A 21,301-nucleotide genomic window follows, 5' to 3' on the forward strand; every position below is an offset into this window, starting at 1 on the left:
CAATAAAATAAGTAAAATAACATTTTTGCATGATTTGATATTCCGGAAATGTTGATCTGTTGATTGTAACATCCTGCTCGTATTGTTGACTGAATGTCAAAAATAACTTTAAATTATCATTGGCAAAACTTAAATTGTGACAGTAATTTATAACATGTTGACCTAGTTGTTGGCTTAATATCAAAAAGTACTTTAGATTATTTTTGGCAAAACTGAAATTATTATTGCATGTTATTTACAACATATTGACTTAATTGTTGGCTTAATATCAAAAAGTACTTTTAGTTATTTTTAAGATTTTGGCAAAATAGCAAGTGGCGGGTAAGCTGTTTTGTTCAGTACAGTAAGGTCGACACGGTTTTTCTTTCATTGAAATGTGATCGAATATTTTCATGTTGTAAAGTGAATAGGGGAATCACTGGAAAATACAGTATAGTGATTGGTCGGTTTTTTTGTAATTTAAATAATTTTCTATCTTTAATATCGACTTTGTCATACATAATTTGGATGACGATTTGGAACTTGCTTAGTTATTAGTGCGGATATGCTTAAAAACTCCATTTTACTATATATCAGAAAAATTAATAATTCATGAAATATTTTTTTCAATAGTTATTGACCTTGTCATGTGTGTTGTCATAATTATATGTTACTTGACGTCATGGGGAACAATTTAATTGTAAGTTTATTATATATTAAAAGCATTAAGCAAATAAAAAGTGAGAGGCAGACAAGATGCAACACAGAAATAGAGAAAATATAATGAGAAGAAATCTAGAACAGCTAATGAAATATTGGTGCTGGACAAATATGTGTGGAGCAAATCGGCATTTTAATTACAGTGTAAGAATGGAAGCTCCGTCAAAACATTTTAGATATCGTGTCACTAGGTGTACTTTGCGATATATGTATCAAGTTTGAAGTGGATAACAGTGACTTTGAGTAAGCAAAACTCATAATGCAGTATAACTGAAGTTTATATTTCTCGTGTATGGTATAAAAAAACAACTAAAATCCTTTATATCTTACACACAATTTTACTGACACAGTACATATTTTTTTTCTACTTTTTTACATATTACTTTTTAATGTTTTATTCTTTATTCTTTATCAAGAAATTTCTAAGCCCTGAAAGATTTGGCGTGAATGTAAATGTAGAGGCATGCCCATTCAAACAAACTCCTTATCGACACGGAATACAGTGTCAACGAAATTTCTAAGCCCTGAAGATTTGGCGTAAATGTAAATGTAGAGGCATGCCCATTCAAACAAACTCCTTATCGACACGGAATACGGTGTCAACGTAATGCTTTGTATGCAAGCTCTTCATACGGTTCATATAAATGATTATCAATTTGTTTCGTTTATCGAATTACATAAATGCAGTATATGACTGTAACAATTTAACATTTAAACACATTTCATTTTTTGTGTCAGTTCAGCAAAGAAGAACGTCAGTCGTTGTATATTTTGCAATATACGAAGGTAGACGCGCGGACCGGTGAGAAAACATGATGTCGTCCATTATGACGTAAGATAGCCACATGACACCCCGTTCATTACTCCTCTGAAGAATGATATCCCACATAACTTTTATCACCGTGTTTAAGCAAACATGCAATTATAAAGCTAAACATTGCCTTGTGGTTAAAGTCAGATTTACTACCGTTCAGTGTTCAGCATGCAATTATCGCTATAGTGTACAGTAAATATACTCAAATACACTACACTAGTGTTCAAATTATCACAAAAAGTTTTTTGTAGATTTTATTTAAGGTAATGGGCCTGAAATAACAGTCGGTAATTTTCGTCTATTTACGTATTCATCGTATGGGATTTCAGCATTTCCCGGCAGATACGGAAAGTTGTGTTTGAACGTCCGAAGAATACCGAATTACAGTGTGGAGATTACGTAATCACACAGAAATTACCGAACGTTATTACTGTTCCACTATCTTATACTATAAAATGCTCACCATTTCGATTCTTCCTTCTTGTTTTTTTATTAATTTAGAGTATAACCTACATTTTGCATGTACTGAATATTGTTATTGTACAATTTTATATTCCGGGCAATAAATTAGTTATGTCATCTTTGCTTTATCCAATTTCTATATGGCTGTCTAGACAAAACGTCGCCTTACATCTAGAGGAACGTAAGTCGACTTTTGGCAAACTCGTTATTTTAGCATATTCTACATGCTGGCGAGATGATCGAGTTTCCCTGTAGAACTGTTCTCAATGCCAATTCCACGGGGCATGTCTTTTCACATTTAGTGATAATAAATAGGTTCAACGAAGAATTCGTTTTGACAGAATTGCTTATGAAACAATGAACAACTTTGTTAAAAATTAATTAAAGTCGCACAATCGTTCATATGTTTATTAACCAGGTTTTCAACGAAAACCTGAGTTATTAGATTGGGGTAGATGTCGGTCGGGCGGGCGGGCGGCGGTGGCGGCGGCGGCGGCGTCAAACTGGTGTTTCCGGTCAATAACTTTTGTTTCGGTAAAGATATTTGAATAAAACTTGGTACATATGTAGCTTATATCAAGACAAAGGCTGGGATTGATTTTGAAGTTTCTGGGGTCAAGGTCAAGGTCACTGTTACTTAAAATAGAAAAAGGGTTTCCGGTCAATAACTTTTGTTTCGGTAAAGATATTTGAATAAAACTTGGTATGTATGTAGCTTATATCAAGACAAAGGCTGGGATTGATTTTGGGGTTTCTGGGGTCAAGGTCAAGGTCACTGTTACTTAAAATAGAAAAAGGGTTTCTGGTCAATAACTTAACTTAGGAATGAGCTATCATGATGAAACTTGGTGTATAGAAAACTTATATAAAGTTGTAGCTTGGGATTGATTTTGGGGTTTCTGGGATCAAGGTCAAGGTCATTGTTACTAAAAATAGGGTTAGGGTTAGGTTAGGGTTAGGGTTAGCATATCTTCTACATGCATGGAGGGATTTTGATGAAAGTTGGCACAATTGTTCATCATCATGAGACGGAGTGTCATGCGCAAGAACCAGGTCCCTAGGTCTAAGGTCAAGGTCACACTTAGAGGTCAAAGGATACAAGAATGAAAACGTTGTCCGGAGCATATCTTCTTCACGCATAGAGGGATTTTGATGTAACTTGGCACAATTATACACCATCATGAGACGAAGTGTCTTGCGCAGTTCCCTTCTTTAGAATTACTTCCCTTTGTTGTTACTATAAATAGCTTATATTGTAACTTTTTCATTACTAGACGTAGGGAAAAATCGAGACCACTTTTCTGTAGTACAACATGCATGTTACATCCAATTTTGAGGTGTATTTTGACCAATCTCTACCTGGTAAGGATTTCTGTGTGGACTTACAATTTTTTTTTTTTTGTATTTTTTTTTTTTTATTTTTTTTTTTTTTAAGATTAACTTCCCTTAGTTGTTACTATAAATAACTTATATTGTAACTTTTTTATAATTGACCGTTGGGAAAAACCAAGACCACTTTTCTGTGGTACAGTTAACATAGTTGTTACTTTCTAATTTTAGGTGTATTTTAAGGTATCTCTACCTGGTAAGGAGTTTTTTTGTGGACTTAGAAAAACAAAAGAATTACAATGATTACTAAACAACCACAAAATTAAAATTACATCTGCAAATACAGGTGCTAGAGTAAAGAAATTTGCTGTGACGGGCGTATATTGTGACATTCTGGCACTCTTGTTTATTCTTATGAAAAGTGTTGAAAACCTGGTTTCGTGGCATTGCCGCGTTTCTTGTTGTGTGAAATTTGAGACTGAGTATTGTCTTTTTTTTATTCTTTTTAGTCTTCGGATTATTCATAATAATGTTTTAATTATACTTATGAATGCTATTAACATTTAAATGTTTAGATGAAGATATTCCCCAAAAACAAAAAGCGTTTACATTTTGCAAGCACTTGTCTCAATGACTTTGCTCGGGCATTGCTGTCACGTATTTCCTTAATTACCGACTTTGATGGAAACTTATTGATGTATCAGAACGTGACTTGAGGCAGAAAGTGAGATAAATCTACATTACGTTACAAAAAAGTCCTGTCTTAAGAATTCTTGCAAACTATTGTCTATCGAATTAACATTTTACAGTACAGTCTTTACGATCGGAGCTCCTCGGACAAAATTTTCATCGGATATCCTCGAGACTAAATACCGTATGAATTGAGAGTGACCATTTTTATTAGTTAGAATAAATTCGACATCCATTTGGGGCGGTGTATGTCCAAACAGTTGTGAAACGTTCCGAATTAGAACTTTACCATAGTCACATGACTTTGCATAGTCTCAAAAAAAGACGTGGTTTTTATCGGAAACCGCTACTGGAGCAGTCAATCCGCGTTATTACAAAACATTTCGTTCTGAATCCTTATACTGAATTTGTTTAATTTCCTATCCACATTTTTTATTTTATACAGCCGTTGTCTAGCTGTCGGAAAAATGGTGATAGATCTCATTATATCCTGCATAACTGACATTTATTTCATTTAATGACTGGCTATACATCTCAATATTCTGTTTGCAACTTCTGATTATTAAATTGTGTATGTTCTTTTATGTATAGAGACAACGCCATAGTCATTTATCAACATGTCTTCGTGCAGTTCAAAAATGTTGTTGCTAGATTTCGAAAACGCTTTCGTAATAATCATTGATTTTTTTATCACTTGTCACTCGCAGCTATTAGACTGCTGCTCAGAGAATATAATTCGTTTAACGTGAGAAGGCTGTACAGTTGGCTTTCGGTCTATTAGTCCGAAATAATGTCCAAAGAGACACTCTCTTAGAAATGGATCATTGTCAAAAAATATAAAATATATAAGTTATATGTCATCTTTTTGTAATAATATGCCGAAATTTGAAATGTACTGAAACTAGAAAAAAATGAATGTAATTTGATTACTCCAATAAAACGTATACATCTACTTGTTGTCATTGTGAAGTTATCGCTCTAATAAAATGGCCGCGATGAGCAATTTATTTCGAAACATTACGAGAGTGTAATACATAATAATAGATTAACACAATAGTTTGTTTGCATTGGTTTCTGAAATGATAATACTAGATGTCTATACCAAGAAGTGCCAGCTCACATTTTATTTCAGTAACGGACGGATAAACGTTTGCAGCCAGGCACTTGCAACTATATTGCATCATAATTACAAACAAGCCCAAGAGTGACCTGTTTCTTTCTAAAGACGACTCGACGCTAAACATCATATGTTACAAGACTTCATGTGAAAAAAATGTATAATTTTGTCACATGACGATGCATATGCATGCTAAGGTATTTCTAAATCAAATTTTAAGCGTTATCGAGGCTTTGCCTGATATGTTTTAACGCACAAACACATGCACGGATGGATCAAATTATTGCATCTTGTATCAGTTAATATTTCATTTAAGAATACGACTTCTGAAGCATGGCTCTGCCTGATGTTTCGTACAAGCGCGGAAGAATTATTTTCTTGAATGCTATTATCATGCAAACATTGAAGATAAGGACGTCTCATAGGTACAAAACAACAAAAAGTTTCGATTAACCATTATTTTCTGTAGAACAAGTACTTATTAAATGGCTATGGCCGGCCGCCATTACAGTTTACTTAGTTGTTTATTAAATACATGAACACAACAATGATTACTTGCAAAAATGTCGTCACACATCTGGCCTTAATTGTCGATTAATTGGACTCTAACCATGAACCAGGGCACGTCAAACAGACGTTAACTGAAATCTCCGAAAAGTTCATGGAAATGATAAATCAAACAGCAGATATTTATGAAAAGCAGTTATTTTACAACCATTTAATCACGAAGATGTTCTTCTACAAACAAATAGAAACTGAGCTTTTATTCTTCATCAACATTATCTTGGCATTATTATCTCGAATTGTTATATCTCATTTCAGCAAATATATTAGTTTAGCTTCTTTGTCAACTCTGTGTATGCAGACAGTATTCTGAGCTTGGAATATTGATATGGTTCCGCAAACGTTTCTATTGATATATTTGTACTTTCTTTTTCTTGTTTTAAAAACAAAATCATTCATAGTCCATTAAATTTTCACCTATTGTAAAATCGGATCTGTAATGGTTGTTCAATTTCAGAAGTTGTATCAATTGAAGTTCTTAATAGAGGACGTTATTTCTGAGTTTTCAGACGTCGAAATACCAATGTGCCCTCTTCAATAGTTTCATTGAAATGTTAATATTATTTTTATTTATGTTTATGGTGGAAACTGTTGTAACAAAATAGAAAAAGTGGAAACTCCACAGGTCGCTCAACACAACAAAAACGAAAATGTTGCAGGCTCGGTTTGATTGAGCCTGTTCATGGACGGTAGTGGAAATGCATGCTACCGTCCACACCCTCTAGCCCCGGGTTGAGCAGAACTCAACATTTACACATGCTAGAAGTACAAAAATCAAACAAGTCATCAAACTCAGTTTTGACAGACTGGCGAAAGACAATAGGTAGTTGACCTTATAGAGCTTATAGGGAACCTCAGTGGCCGAGTGGCTTCAAAGCACTTGCCCCTCACCGATGCGGTTTCGAGCCTCGATTCTGCTCAGATGCTAACCTGTGATCAAATGATGCTCGGAGGGACACCCGGGGTCTTTCTCAACCATCGACATATGACCTATTTTTGTGCGACGTTAAACCTAATAAATATATATTTTCGTCAATGGTTGCGGTCTAGAAGCATGACAACGTCACTTTTCGTATATACTTATCCCGCATGCGGTTCTCAATAGCCTTGTGATCGGTAAAAATACAAAGAAAGATACAATTGTGTGGCTTGACAATTGCACGCATGCATTTCTCCTGGGCCTTCTGATTGGCAGAAACACGACGAAAATGTATCATATTGTACCTATGCACATGCCCTTTTCACTAAGACTATTGAAATATCATACTGAATTGGGTAACAGCAGTAAGTTAAATGTAGCTCCAAAACGGACATTTCTTATGTATACATAATTATATACATTTTGAATGTTCTTCGGTTATCATATTTCGTTGATTATCTATACCAAAACTTCCACTTCTGGGAGTTTTGATTTGTGAAAAAGTCTTTACGATATTGTAGCTTCGGAGAACCCCTGTGCAACGGCTCTTATACAATTAAAGTTTGACATAAAATGCACTGACCTATAAATTTAGGATAAAAATATCTTTCTTTCAAATTGAAGTTTGGTCATATTTTGAACATTAAATGATTTTTTTGCTTTTAAAATATTTCAAAGTGCCAAATCAAAAAGAAAAAAAAAATAAGATGACCCCGTCGGGAATCGACGATTTAGTATTCATTCTGCATTAAATATAGATATTTACAATCGATGTAGTTTGCCTCGAACATAACGTTACAAACTCTGCGATTTTCATCGTAAAAGATAGTAAAAGAAACTGATACTCGTGTGTTTCCGTAACATATTTTCAGATTTCTCAAACACAACACTTTTTTGCTGTCGGAAAGTCTTGAGGCCAGTGCCTTTAAATAGTGTCAAAAAAAAAACAACGGACATTTATTCAACATATTCATACAGATATGTGCGTTAAATATATATATATATACTTGAAAATTTAGTGGTATTTAATTAATATTAGTATATTTATTCACTTCTGCAAAAGGATCAAAGCATGCTATAACATCTCATTATCGTATGTCAGCGAAAACAATTTAATCCGGTTCATGCACAACACGGGATCTATTTGGTGCGTTTTTTTCGCAATTAAGCACTGAGGCAGACGACAAGTTAAACCATTTGATAATCTTTATTTGATCGAATCAGTTCATGCGATTACCATCAATGTCTGATTCTAATCCCTTGATTGCACTCTGTATTAGAGAAACGCTAGCATTACAAATAATTTCCTGTTTGTTTCATACAAGACAAACTGTAATGTAATTGCAAAAAAGGGTGCTAGGCTATTGTTTTAAAATGTTGAAATATTAAACTGCCAAGTTAGCGTAGCTCTGGGCAGGTTAAGACATAACACCAGGAAAACTACATCTTAATTTGGTAATCAACAGTCTGGCCGGTGCATATAAAAGGTCTATGTACTAGACATTCGGGGAGGCAAGGCGACAGAGCCACCAACCGTGGTTCTGCCAACGTAAGTCAAAATACCATTATGTCTCGTTAGGTTACCTTCCAAATATGTAGATTTCATGAAAGACAACTCAAACAAAATTAGTTCTTAATATTTTAGCTACTGTAAAATGTTAAGAACTAATTTTGTTTGAGTTGTCTTTCATGAAATCTAGATTACACCTGTCAGATATTAGTTAACATGTAGGTAACTGGTCAAATTTGCTGCTGGCAGTTCGCATGTCAAACTATATTTTAATATACCTGTATTCAATTTGAAATTCATAATTTAGACTATACTTGTTTAAAAGTATTTTGTCATCATATTTTTTGAGCATTATTTAGATAAAATGTTTGTATGGGGTTTACTGTTTCAAAAGAATGAAGGTTCGGATATTGTTATTATAGTAAATGTAACGTGGCAGAAACTAAGACCACGGTAGACACAGGAAATGTGTTTGATGATGACCTGTGAGCAGTGACTCACAAAGAACACTTAGATTAGTGTTATTTTAGGTATAAAGGCCGTGCAAACAGAAGCATGGGAAACCTATAGAATATACCTATTGAATAGTAGATAAGTATGTCTACGTAACGAACGTATATTTTTATGCGCAGTGAACAATATATATGCATTTTGTCAACGTTTTGTTTTGAATTAATATGTTGATATATTTATCAAATTGACACAACTGATAAGTTTTCATGTTAACCGAGCTTGTTGCACGTATACAATTGACGAGTAGTGTGGAACATTACTAAAACTTAATAGATATGTAGTGAATATATCTTTTATGTGTATAAGTTATACATATGAAAAGTTAAAAATTATTCGTAAGAAAAAGATAAGACCAAAATTTGCTTAAATGATACAGTTCATCAAAATAGAATTTAAAACGCATAGTAAAATAATTGTAAATGAAAATAGAAGATGATTAATATCAATGTTTTCTTAAGGGCAAATATTTCTTATTAAGGCTGTAAGAAAGTTTGTATGTCATGTCCTCTTGTACTGAAACCGTATAGATCTAAATATAAATTATATATTAATATTAAGGAAGTAATAAATTGGGTGCAACTATTTTGTTCAAAAATTCAAAAACACGTAAGGGGAAGGAAAATGGGCGAAGACACTTGCTATGTGCATAAAAATGCTGTGCAAATTTGTGAAAAATCAGAAGTCATCATGGAAAAAAATAAATAAAATGCAAAGTCATACCGGAAATTCTGTGAAAAAAAAAGAAGAAAATAATTCATATTCAGATTGGGGATTTCTTCGAGCTCATGACAAGGAGAATTCAAATAGTCGTTTTCACATGGACTAGCCTTCGAATTAAAAACTCCATGGAAATATATATCCATAGAAACAATGAATGTTTACAACAACCATGGTGACAAGATAATAGAATCTTTATAAATTCATAACATGCGTCTTGATGGACATTTAAGCATGACCTGACAATTTTAATTTTGGACGGAGAAACTCTTTCAAGATCACAGCCGAACATATAAATGCCATTGGGAATGAGCTGTCGAAATTCAATAACAACATGACATTTGCTGATCATACTTTTAGTCAATTTCAGTATATAATAATTCACCGATGAGGTTACACAGAACATGCCGCTTGATGACACAGCCTACAACATGACGATGTCTGCACGTAATACCACTGGGCAACGACGAAACACAGAATAAATAGTCGCGTGGAATTTTATGTACATGTATTACCATTTCAAATATTTACCCATCGCGTTTTGAAATTTTGTTGTTGTTAGCTCTATGTCCATCAATTTTTGTTTAAATCTGTATATTTGTCAGCAAAATCGTCTGATATTACCAATAAGAAACAAGCATATGTGTTCAAACACCTATTTTTGCATTACAATTCATAACATTCAAAAGTTTCCGAGGATAGTAAAATACCTTTTTTTCATTGTTTTTTCGTGAAGAAATGAAGGAATTTGTAATGTAATTGCAAAAAAGGGTGCTAGGCTATTGTTTTAAAATGTTGAAATATTAAACTGCCAAGTTAGCGTAGCTCTGGGCAGGTTAAGACATAACACCAGGAAAACTACATCTTAATTTGGTAATCAACAGTCTGGCCGGTGCATATAAAAGGTCTATGTACTAGACATTCGGGGAGGCAAGGCGACAGAGCCACCAACCGTGGTTCTGCCAACGTAAGTCAAAATACCATTATGTCTCGTTAGGTTACCTTCCAAATATGTAGATTTCATGAAAGACAACTCAAACAAAATTAGTTCTTAACATTTTACAGTAGCTAAAATATTATTTGAAAGATGGACACTGAGACAATAAAACTACTTGTATTAAAAGACTTTCTTTAAATACCTGAAATTAAATAAACATCAGAAACGAACTACTGTGTCTTCAATCTTATATATGTGTGTGAAAGTTCTACCACAGGTTTTACAAATCTGATAGCACTGGTGCCGTGTGGCCTTTAGAGGCCATTACGCTACAAGACTTCGTTGGTCTATGACATTTTGACAAGGTGTAACTTATGGTAACTTATGTAACTGCGACGATCTGACTAGAAATCCACTCACGGTACCAAAGTCAATCCCTAATAGTCATGAAAATTATATATATATATTAAAAGGGCTTATTTTACAAATGCTTAGAGAAAAACACGTGACGAAAATGTCGTTTGTACAATCCATAGAAATTATATGCTAAATATCTAACGCCCGACCAGAGGAACAATACCAGAAAAATGTGTCTGTTTCTTGCGAGTTTAACGCCGTTTTTCAACAGGATTTAAGTTATGCAACGGCGGGCAGGTAAACTAAACAGTATTTATGGATTCTGTACCAGTACAAACCTGTTTACCGCAAGCAACTGCCAACCTCCCCACATGAATCAGAGGTGGAGGAAGAACGATTTCAGACTCAATGTCTTTTATCAAATCGTCACGGAAAACATACGCTTCGCCTGGGGATTGAACTCGCGACTCCGCTGTCCGTTGATCTGCACTCTCCCTACTGACGTAAACGGGCGAGTTACCAGAAAATTGGTGAAGTCTACGTGTGTACATAATGTACATTTTCTGTATCATAATTTTGAGACAAAGAGAAAAGGCATTGACTGTTAGTTATTTCAACAGTTTTTCCCGCTTTTTAAACGCCAACAGGTCTAATGACAAATAACTTTTATCTTCAATCGTGTTGTTGATTTTGCCCCAGATGACCGTTCCATTGCGGTGACCCACTGTGTTCCGTTATTTGTTAGTTTTTTTTCTTTATGTATTCAGTGTGTATTGATTTGGTGTGTATGTGTGTGTATGCTGGTCCAGTGCGCGTCCATGTGCCGTGAATGCGCTTTGAGGAGGCTACATATTTTAGCGCATATTTGTAGTTTCACATGTTTAGTTCTTTTAAATTTCTTTCGAAGTATTTGATCGATAGGCAGTTAATTTTCGCTAATAAGAATCCGAGGAACTTGCAAATTAGTGCAAAGTGTCAAAATAGTCGGCTAAAGATAGTCAATAATATGCTCTGATGGCAAAACTTAGAATATAACAAGAGAGCGGTGGTTCTTCTGTGGCTCATCTTGCGTGTACACTGAAACTGTCAAAACAGAAGGTCAAAAGATAATGCACAGATAATGTAGACGAACCCTTTCAATGGAAAAAAAAATCTTCAATTTTATCATTTTGGGTCGGCAAATTTTGTTTCTTTATATTCTTTTCTTTATCATTTGCTGATGCAGTCCTGTACAGTTCTGTCTTATTAGAAATATTTATAATCGGTACTTATTTTATAAAACAATAAAGTGATCTTTGTATCCTTTTCTACAATTAAAAGATATTTTAATAAATGTCATCGAATGACTTGATCAAAGTCGGTTTAACCGACCAAAAATAAAAGTCAATTTACATGAAAGCAAAAGGAAGGCTGTTATATTGCCGTTACATTCTCACAAAGCCAATTATACGAGTTATTGTAAATACAATTACTCCACCATAGTAATTATCTAAAAATAGACCATTACAAGTAACAACATGAGATAGTATTCCAGCTTTCAAAGTCTCAATAATGCCTCGTTTAAAATTTGAAACGTCAGCATCGCTTTTAATTCGAAAGGTATCAAGTGCTGATAAAAGATATTTTGTTTTTAGTATTAACCCGTAGATACATTCATTTCATAGAGGATAAACTGTTCTCATTTACCAATCAGTTAACTGGCAAAATGCAGGACCATTCTTCTTGCTGTTATATTAGTAAATACTTTCTGATTTTATGTAAGGAGGTCTCTAAAGGTATGTTTACTTTAATGATTGAAATCTCATTATATATGATAAGCCATTGTCTGATATAAGCTTGAAGAAATATCGGTCTGCATTTACATGTAACAGGTATAACAGTGAAGAAAGTAATCCACTGAAATTTGTTTGATCTATCAAGTATGAATTATATGTCAGTTCTAAGGACACACCAGCTTTTCTCTATAGACATATTTCTATCATAATGATAATGCGTTATCGACCACAGTTGATGATCTGGTAGGATTCAAGATTGTTTCCCCTCCCATTAGTAATTACTTTCTGATGATGGCGTAATTGAAACTCAGAATTTATGTGTACTGTATAATGGTAATATCATATTACCTAATTGCGTAATATATATTGAAACTAAACCTAATTCTTGTCGAACAGTTTCAACAAAGAAAATTAACACTCCCAAATGACACTTTTGATGTTATTATCTCCAAAGTAAGTAATGACTGAGGAAATGATAACATCTTAACGATCCGACTAAATTTTGCTGTCGCCAGACTACCGTGTCACTACACCTTGCTACAAAGGGAAGGACTAAAACGATACGTAATACTACGGCTGATAGGCTTTCATTAAATGTAGTAAATGCCCATTACGAAGCAACTGAAGATACCCGTTGTCAATTTTTCTGATAGCCAGACAGGATTATCCAGAATTTGCGAAAAGAAAATGAAGCAGACAGAATGAGGAAGTGTGTCTGGAATTCAAGCAGTTTTCACCCGTGATAGTGTATCCGCCCAAAAGTCAATACGTTTTTACAAGTTAAAGCATAGTAAATATTCCTTCTAGGGCACATATGTATAAATATATATTGATCATCTTGTAAAAGTTTGGTTTCAATGTCGGTTTTAAATATTGGTCATCGGTAGATCTATGTGGATCTCCAGGATTGAACTTTTGCGACTTTAACTATAGGGTGACCATTACAAAGTAAAATAATTTAGATTTAGGTTATTACTCCCAAACTGATTCCAGATCAGTGCCATACCCAAACCAACTCCAGTTGACTCAGTTGAATAGAGAAAAGTGGAAACTTCACAGGTCGCTCAACACGACAAAAACGAAAATGTTGCAGACTCGGTTTGATTGAGCCTGTTCAGGTTTACTTGTTGAATACTAGATTTATAAAAGGCCCATTACATTTACGTCAGATTACGTTTGAATGATGTGTGCAAATTATATAACGAAAAAAGAAATTAACAACTTTCAAAAGGAAGAAGCTATACTGGGTTTCATACCCAAACCACAAGGTTGGTGGTTCAACGCCTTAACCACTCGGAAATGGACATTACTACTAAACTGTGCTAAAAATATGTAAACACTAAATGCCTAAACGGTATCGTAGGTAAATTCCAGATTATTTTTTGGTTCACATTTTAAGAGGAGGTCGATTTTTTTCTAACTTTCACTGTTTTAATTTACTGAGAGGATATCTTTACTATTTCGTCTGCAAACAGGAGCAACAGTTGACTATGGGGCCTAAATTTCTGCGAACAATGATTTTACTGTCAGAGGTTATTTTTAGGTCTGTTTGACTGGCGAGCTTGTAATGATAACAGTTCTTTTGGTGTGACTTACCAATTCTAAGTGTTCCTTCTCAAGAGTTAATAATTAATTAAAATGTAACTTTGATTTTTTATATAGTACTACTGCCTCTTTAGCGCTGAAACATACATGTAATAGAAGCCATAGTAGGCTATATCTTTATAATAATCAGTTGCGGTATGGCCCCTACATGATAACATACATTTGAAAATTGCTGTAAACTGTATTATTTTTAACATTTTTTTCTGCATATTCTTATAAATGTAATTTAATTAACTGAGAAATTCTATGTTGTGCTTTGTGTATTTACCCTCTGGACGACTCCTGTAATTTCCTTTCCAAGAAATTTTATCAATATGTTCCGTTACAATTAACGTTTCTATAGAAGGAATGTGATCTGGCGGTTTGATTTAATTTAAGTCAGGGGGTAGTTTTCAACAAATAGTAAAACATATATAGAGAGAAATTTTGATACTAGTGTTCATAATAGGTGTTTATATATATCAAACCTTGTGGAACTCTAATAGAGTTACAAAAATGATCTGTGACGATTTCATTCAGTGTTTCGGCATCATAAAATTTAAGAGGACTTTCTTCTAGTATTCTACCCATATTGCATTTCTATAATTTTCTTTGACTCAATTTTATTTTTTAAATTTTGTTTCTGGCTTTTCTGTCTAGAACGCTTGGCTTATTACAAAACTGTTATTCAGCACCGCAAGATAACAAATGCATGCTATAAGGTCTGATCATGGTCTAACCCAAAGACGAAATGTGTTTTATTGCTTTAATGCACGATACGAAATCATACTTAACCACTGGGGTAAATGACAACTTGAATGTTTCATTTGATCAATTTGGCCAATGCGCTTTGCTATTGTCAGCGCCAGAAAATTGATCAAGTACAATAAATGAAATTATAACTTGCATCTCTTGTGTAAATCAATAAAATCTAATATAGGAAGATGTTTTTGAATGGTAGGAATAAACCATATTCTTTTAAGGTAATGGAATGTGCACACAACCGTCATGCTTAAGTTCTATATCTAAATGTTCTCCATTCTCCAAAAGGACCAGAAAATATAACAACACTGCTACTGGTCTTATATATACAGTGTATATATATATGCCATTGTAATTTTAAACTTTACAAAAGACTCATATCATACATTATATAAACACAATACTGTGCCTTGGATAAACATATTACATAAGAACATGATTAACACCCTTTCTAAATAATAAATAATAAAATTAGCTAAAAAATCTTAACAAAGTTCAAGAAACACCCGTAAAAATAGTGGTAAACATTCTTAAAGCTTTAAACAGAATGGGATGTCGCGTCCTGTTTTTTGAGTCTGAATCGTTAGCAAATACTGGTATTTCTCATTTTGATATAATTGCAAATCATGTAAAATTACCACAATGAAATTACAAAGCAACAGAGTTGCACAGAAACCTTTAATTTACGATGTATGCTTATTTGCTCCATTTAAAGTATTCCTGGTGGCAATTTCTGTATGACATCCCCCTAATGTTCTACAACCGATTCGGCGATATATGACCATTTTGTGTCGATTCGCCGTAAAACCCAACTCACTCACTCTACAATCGAATATATAGTTTGAATGTGTCTCCGAAAAACTACGACACATCTGCTTAGTGTTTTCTTAAGATACCCCTTGAACTGCTATTTCACATGGAAACTGTGAAGGCGGTTCTAAGTACATATATCACCTATAAATATAAATGTCGTAGAAAGAACATCCTGAAAATTGAATCCATGTCACTGCTGAACCATCAAAATAGCACAATTATAACAATTTATTTTGGCTATCTTTAACGTGAAAGTTCTTTTCACAAACAATCAGGATGACCAGCCTCAGGCTGTGCTCCGACAATATTTCTTTATTTGTGTGTGTTTTTTCATCTTTAGAACTAGACTCTTCCTATTAGAATTGTTTCTTTTATCATAATATTTCGCACCTTCTGTCTCCGGTAAACCTCCTTCGATCTTGTCAGCCACATTTTGTACTTAGAGGAAGCTATTAAGTGAAAGTCAGTCATCAGCTTCGTATTAAATCCGGATTAAAACAGAATTTCTAATTTTGTACACTGGTAAGCATTGTCGTATTTCAGGTTTGATGACACAAAAAGAGACTCCATGAAAGCGTTCAGCTCTCTGTGATTGCTTTGTTACGAGGATGAGATTTTGTTTCAATTAACAAGAGACAATGAGGTAATGCGATATATCCATTAAAAAGAAGACATACATTCTGAGGCTTACTAACGCCGTCATCAAAAAGTAATCACTGGTGTGGAGAGAGATATATTTCAGCGTCCTAGCAGACAATCAACAAATCGATAACATATTGTTCATATTGTTTCTCTTTCTATATGGAATATGTGTAATATGAACACCCTACTGAAGATCTGAATTTAGTCACGTTTGGCTAATCTAACATCGGTACAATTATATGTGATATTGCGACGTTATAGCTTTTTATGCCCACCTGCCGAAGAAGACGACTGATGACCTCGAAACCTTATATCTTGCACAGACAGGTACACGGCTAGAATCATTGACTGCTGCTATTGATTAACTAGATCACTTCACCACATGGTAGATTTCTTCATGTCAAGCGAGGTTCGAACCAACAATCATGATAATAGGTAGGACATTCGTTGAAAGCGATCTTAACCATTCAATTACAAAGGTACCTTCTTTTCTTATATAGCTGTGTTTAGTTTAACAGGTCAACATGTGATGTGTGTCCGAAAGTCATGCTACTTGGTTGCAGTCTTATTCAGGTAAAGGTATTTGGACTTTGTTCAAACTTCCAACTTAACACTAAGACAAATTAAATTAATAACCTTTTAATGGATGTTAAAGGCGTATTTACGCCCACACGAGTAAACTGATCCGCGTCCATACCAAATCGTTTCTGCACCACTGTAGTTTCACTACCTAATCGTTTTGATGTTTGGATCATATTATCATGTTCATGTACCGCTTTGTAAATGCAAGAACAAAGTGTTGTTCAGAATCTAAAAAGAGCATGCCCCAGAGATATTCCCACATAAGTCTCATGTAACGGTAACCTATTAAAAATGTGGAAAAGTTAAATTTATCGTAAAATATATACAATACATATATTATTACAATTGCATTACTATGTATGACTGCTGTTGACATCTCATGGACTTCAATTGCTCGTCTTGTTATGCATATTCATATTATGACCTTTACGTTGAATTGATATGTAGTAGGTTGTAAAAGCCAATATGCTAGGTAAAGTTTTAAATTATTGCCCTTTTTCAGGATGCGACAGTCAGGTGTAAATACTGTCACAAAAGATTACTGACACTGTCTGAAGCAGTTGCTCATGTTGTAGATATTCATCCTGAATGGAAAGTCGCGATTACAACATTGAGGCCGTTTGGCAAATTTAAACAATGAGAGACTATGCTATGACAAGAAGAAAATGATTCTAAATCAAAATTGTTATTGTATGAAAATGTTGATTAGGGACCATTTGCCACGCGACAGTAGATTATACTTCATAATCAACAAAAATCGTAAAACAACTAATCAATAAGTGAACGGCGACAAGAAATTATACTTTTAAACATACCAAAGTTATAACTTCAAATGTACATAACAATATACATATAATTTATCAAGGATAATTGTGTGTCTGCGGTTTTGTTAATATTTATCGCATGACCATTTTCATTAAGTTATAGACCCAAAACATTTTACCTTATTTCGAAGGCTTTCGCATACTATGTAACTATACAGTTGTATTCATATCAATAGATTTTCATTTAGAATGTAATAATGATAATAATAATGCTATATATTATCAGTAACATAATTATAACTTTACCATCACAATTCTTCTAATACTTCATATAGTAGAATTTCAAAAGTTGACGCTGAAAGAATAAAGTCACAATGCGACATTACACAGAGAGTGAATTTAAATGTGACTGGCGTAAATTCTGCGATAAAACTTAATTGAATTTGTCATAGCATCTTCCAGAATGTATATAACTTTCAATGCGCTGAATACTGCATACCAAAAAGGGGCTTGTCATCCTCATACATGCACATATTATTTGTATTAAAGAATATCATAATTCATATTAATGTGAATTTTAAAGTGTTATCTTTATCAATCCTTCACCAGAAACGACCTTTGCATTTGCCAAAATGCTATAAGATGAATAGAAGTGCATTTTGAGTTTAGTTGGAAATATTGTAAAGTAAGAGGAATAGTTAGCTAGACCATCATTATGAGAGTACACTGTCCCCTTTAAAGTAACATCTAGTTAGAATAAAAAATATAACACTAAAACGTTATCACTGAACTCAAAAACACACATACTATACATCATATAACCATAATACTGTGCCTTGGATAAATATCTTACATCTTAGAACATAATTAACACCCTTTCTAAATAATAAAAGTAGCTAAAAAGTATCTTAACATAGCTCAAGAAACACCCTGTCAGAAACAAAAGTTATCATAAGAACTCTGATATCTTCAGAGTTATCACCAGAACTCCGTAACATTTGAACAATCGGGCATAAATTGTTAGATAGTGGTTTATGTTTACAGTTGTGCAATAAAGTTAGTCTATTGCGTGCGGTGAGGGTGAAGAACGTGAATGAATAGATTAATATGTTTGAATAAGCAAACGATTTCGATGTTTTACTCAAAATGTCTTGATTTCAAAAAAGTGGTGCTGATTATTAGACTAAACAGTTTTTTTTTCTGACGCATAGCACAACACATTAGGCAACCTTGATCATCAAACTTTAGTTTTACACCCCATACTCTCTTTTTAAAGATTGATAATTACCATTTTGCCGACCGATTTCTTGTTTTGTCATACAGATATCAGAAGATATCGGAGTTTCCAGGAACTCCGTAATAGTTATCTGAAGAAAACATGACAGGTTATCAGAAGAACCCTGTTCTTCGTGTAACACTTACTGCCAAGTGATATGATCGTTTTTGATAATTAGACGAGTCACTAGACTGATAATAAAGAATTTGTTACAAAAATAAAACAAAATATATATCTTTTTATTTATGCTATTGTGACAAATGCCAGTCTTATTTACAGACTTTCTCAGAGAACTTGTTCTAATATTATGATATGATACTGGACTGGCTACATTCACTGTTTCAAAATCAAAATTCAAAATATATATCATTGTATAGGAGCTAGTTGATTTGATAACGTACATTGGCAGACAATCAGTTAGGCATTTGATGCGTAACAGCAAACATATTCGTCCGATTCTCTGCGCTTCGTTCGTTTCATTTTCTGCTCGCAGATTCAATACCCAGCCGCTGTCTGGTTGTCAGAAAACTGACGGCATGTTTCTTTAAATCCTTCTTGACAAACATTTATTTTGTTCATTTTTGTTCATTTCTTGGCTGGCTAGCCTTCTCAGTTTTCTGTCATTTGAAGGTGCCGTGAATGTCCAATGTATGTGTGTATGTTTAACATATGAATATTATTACATAGATTATATTCAGGGAAATCGTTTACAGGGTATTGACAAATCATTTGAAATGTATTAGAAATTCTTATTTGTCAAGAATAACCTAAACAAAAGAATCAATGGAGTATTTTCTGAAAAAGAAAATAGCAATTAAAGAAGACAGAAATAAAAGTATGAAAATGTCAAAATCATCACATATTTGTAGCTTTTAATGTTCATTTTTTTTTCTATACATCAATAAATTATGTTGTTTGTAATACCAAAGCCACACATACGCCGCGGATAGCTACTGAGCCGTACGGATTGGTACGGATCGATACGGATTACTACTTTAAGGTGTCACTCCGGTATTGAAGTACTTCCAGGTCGTTGTATCCTAGGAAGTAGTTCTTTGAAATTTTGAAGTTCCCAATTTAACGCTATCCCTACTTTGACATGTTAAATTCCAAATGTATTTATTGATACTGTGTACATTTTTTGTCATTTCTGATGTCTTTAACAGTTGTTTTATGTGTGTTTTTCAAGAATACATTTCTGTGCGGAAGAATAAAAAAGTACACCAGACTGGCGGCCATGACAGATGGCAGTGGGAAATTTAAACATGAACTAGATATTTTGATGTGTAGCAAAAAAGTTCATCGTAGATCGTGGTGTTTTTCTGTAATATATTAACTGGGATAGTATTACTCTTCAGAAATACAGAGCTGTCAATGCTGCATTTTTGTTGTGAAATTCACAATCCATGTCCAAAAGTGCTTGTTTTACTATTCAGCAAAAAAGGAGAAATTGTACTGGAACGACACTTTTAAGGTACGGCTCAAGTACGGATCGATACGGATTACTACGCTCCTATTCGTGGCTAGACGTAGCTACCCGCGCCGTATGACTGGGGTATAAACAATTACAAATTCAGTGTTATGCTCCAGTCACACATACGGCGCGGATAGCTACGTCTAGCCAGGGATAGAAATGTAGAAATCCGTATCGATTCGTACCTGAGCCGTACCTTAAGGTAGTAATCGTATTGATCCGTACCAATCCGTACGGCTCAGGTACGGATCGATACGGATTACTACGTTTCTATCCATAGCTAGACGTAGCTATCCGCGCCGTATGTGTGACTAGGCTATTATGTATATATTTATGAATTAAGTGTTTATTTCATTTAATCTTAATATCATTATGGAATTAATTTCACCTATTACCTGGTGGAGTAATGCAGGTACTTAGCCGGCCTGTCAAGTACTCTAGCGTTACAAAATAATATAAAGCATATTTCAAACTGAGATTTAATATTTTATCCTTTGTGTATATTTTGTTGTTGTAACTGGGAGTTTAATCTGTTTTCCTTTAAGTTAAAACGCTATGTACTTTTAAAATTATAACCATAATGTAGTTCATAACTTTTATCACTATGTTGCAAACTTGCAAGAATAAATTAAACGTTGCCTTGTGGTTAAAGTCCGATTTACTACCGTTCAGCGTTCATCATGCAATTATTGTACAGTGAAATGTAAATATACTCAAATACAGTACACTAGTGTTCAAACTATCACAAAATTTTTTTTGTAGATTTTATTTAATGTAGTGGGCCGGAAAGAACAGTCGGTAATTTTCGTCTATTTACGTATTCATCGTATGGGATTTCGGCATTTCACGGCAGGTATAGAAAGTTGTGTTTGAACGTCCGAAGAATACCGACTTACAATATGGAGATTACGTAGTCACACGGAAATTACCGAAAAGTTATTATAGATCCGCTGTCCTTTACTATGGAATGCTCACCAATTCGATTCTTCCTTCTTGTGTTT

Source organism: Mercenaria mercenaria, chromosome 16 (assembly GCF_021730395.1).
Source record: "Mercenaria mercenaria strain notata chromosome 16, MADL_Memer_1, whole genome shotgun sequence".
Lineage (NCBI taxonomy): Eukaryota > Metazoa > Mollusca > Bivalvia > Venerida > Veneridae > Mercenaria > Mercenaria mercenaria.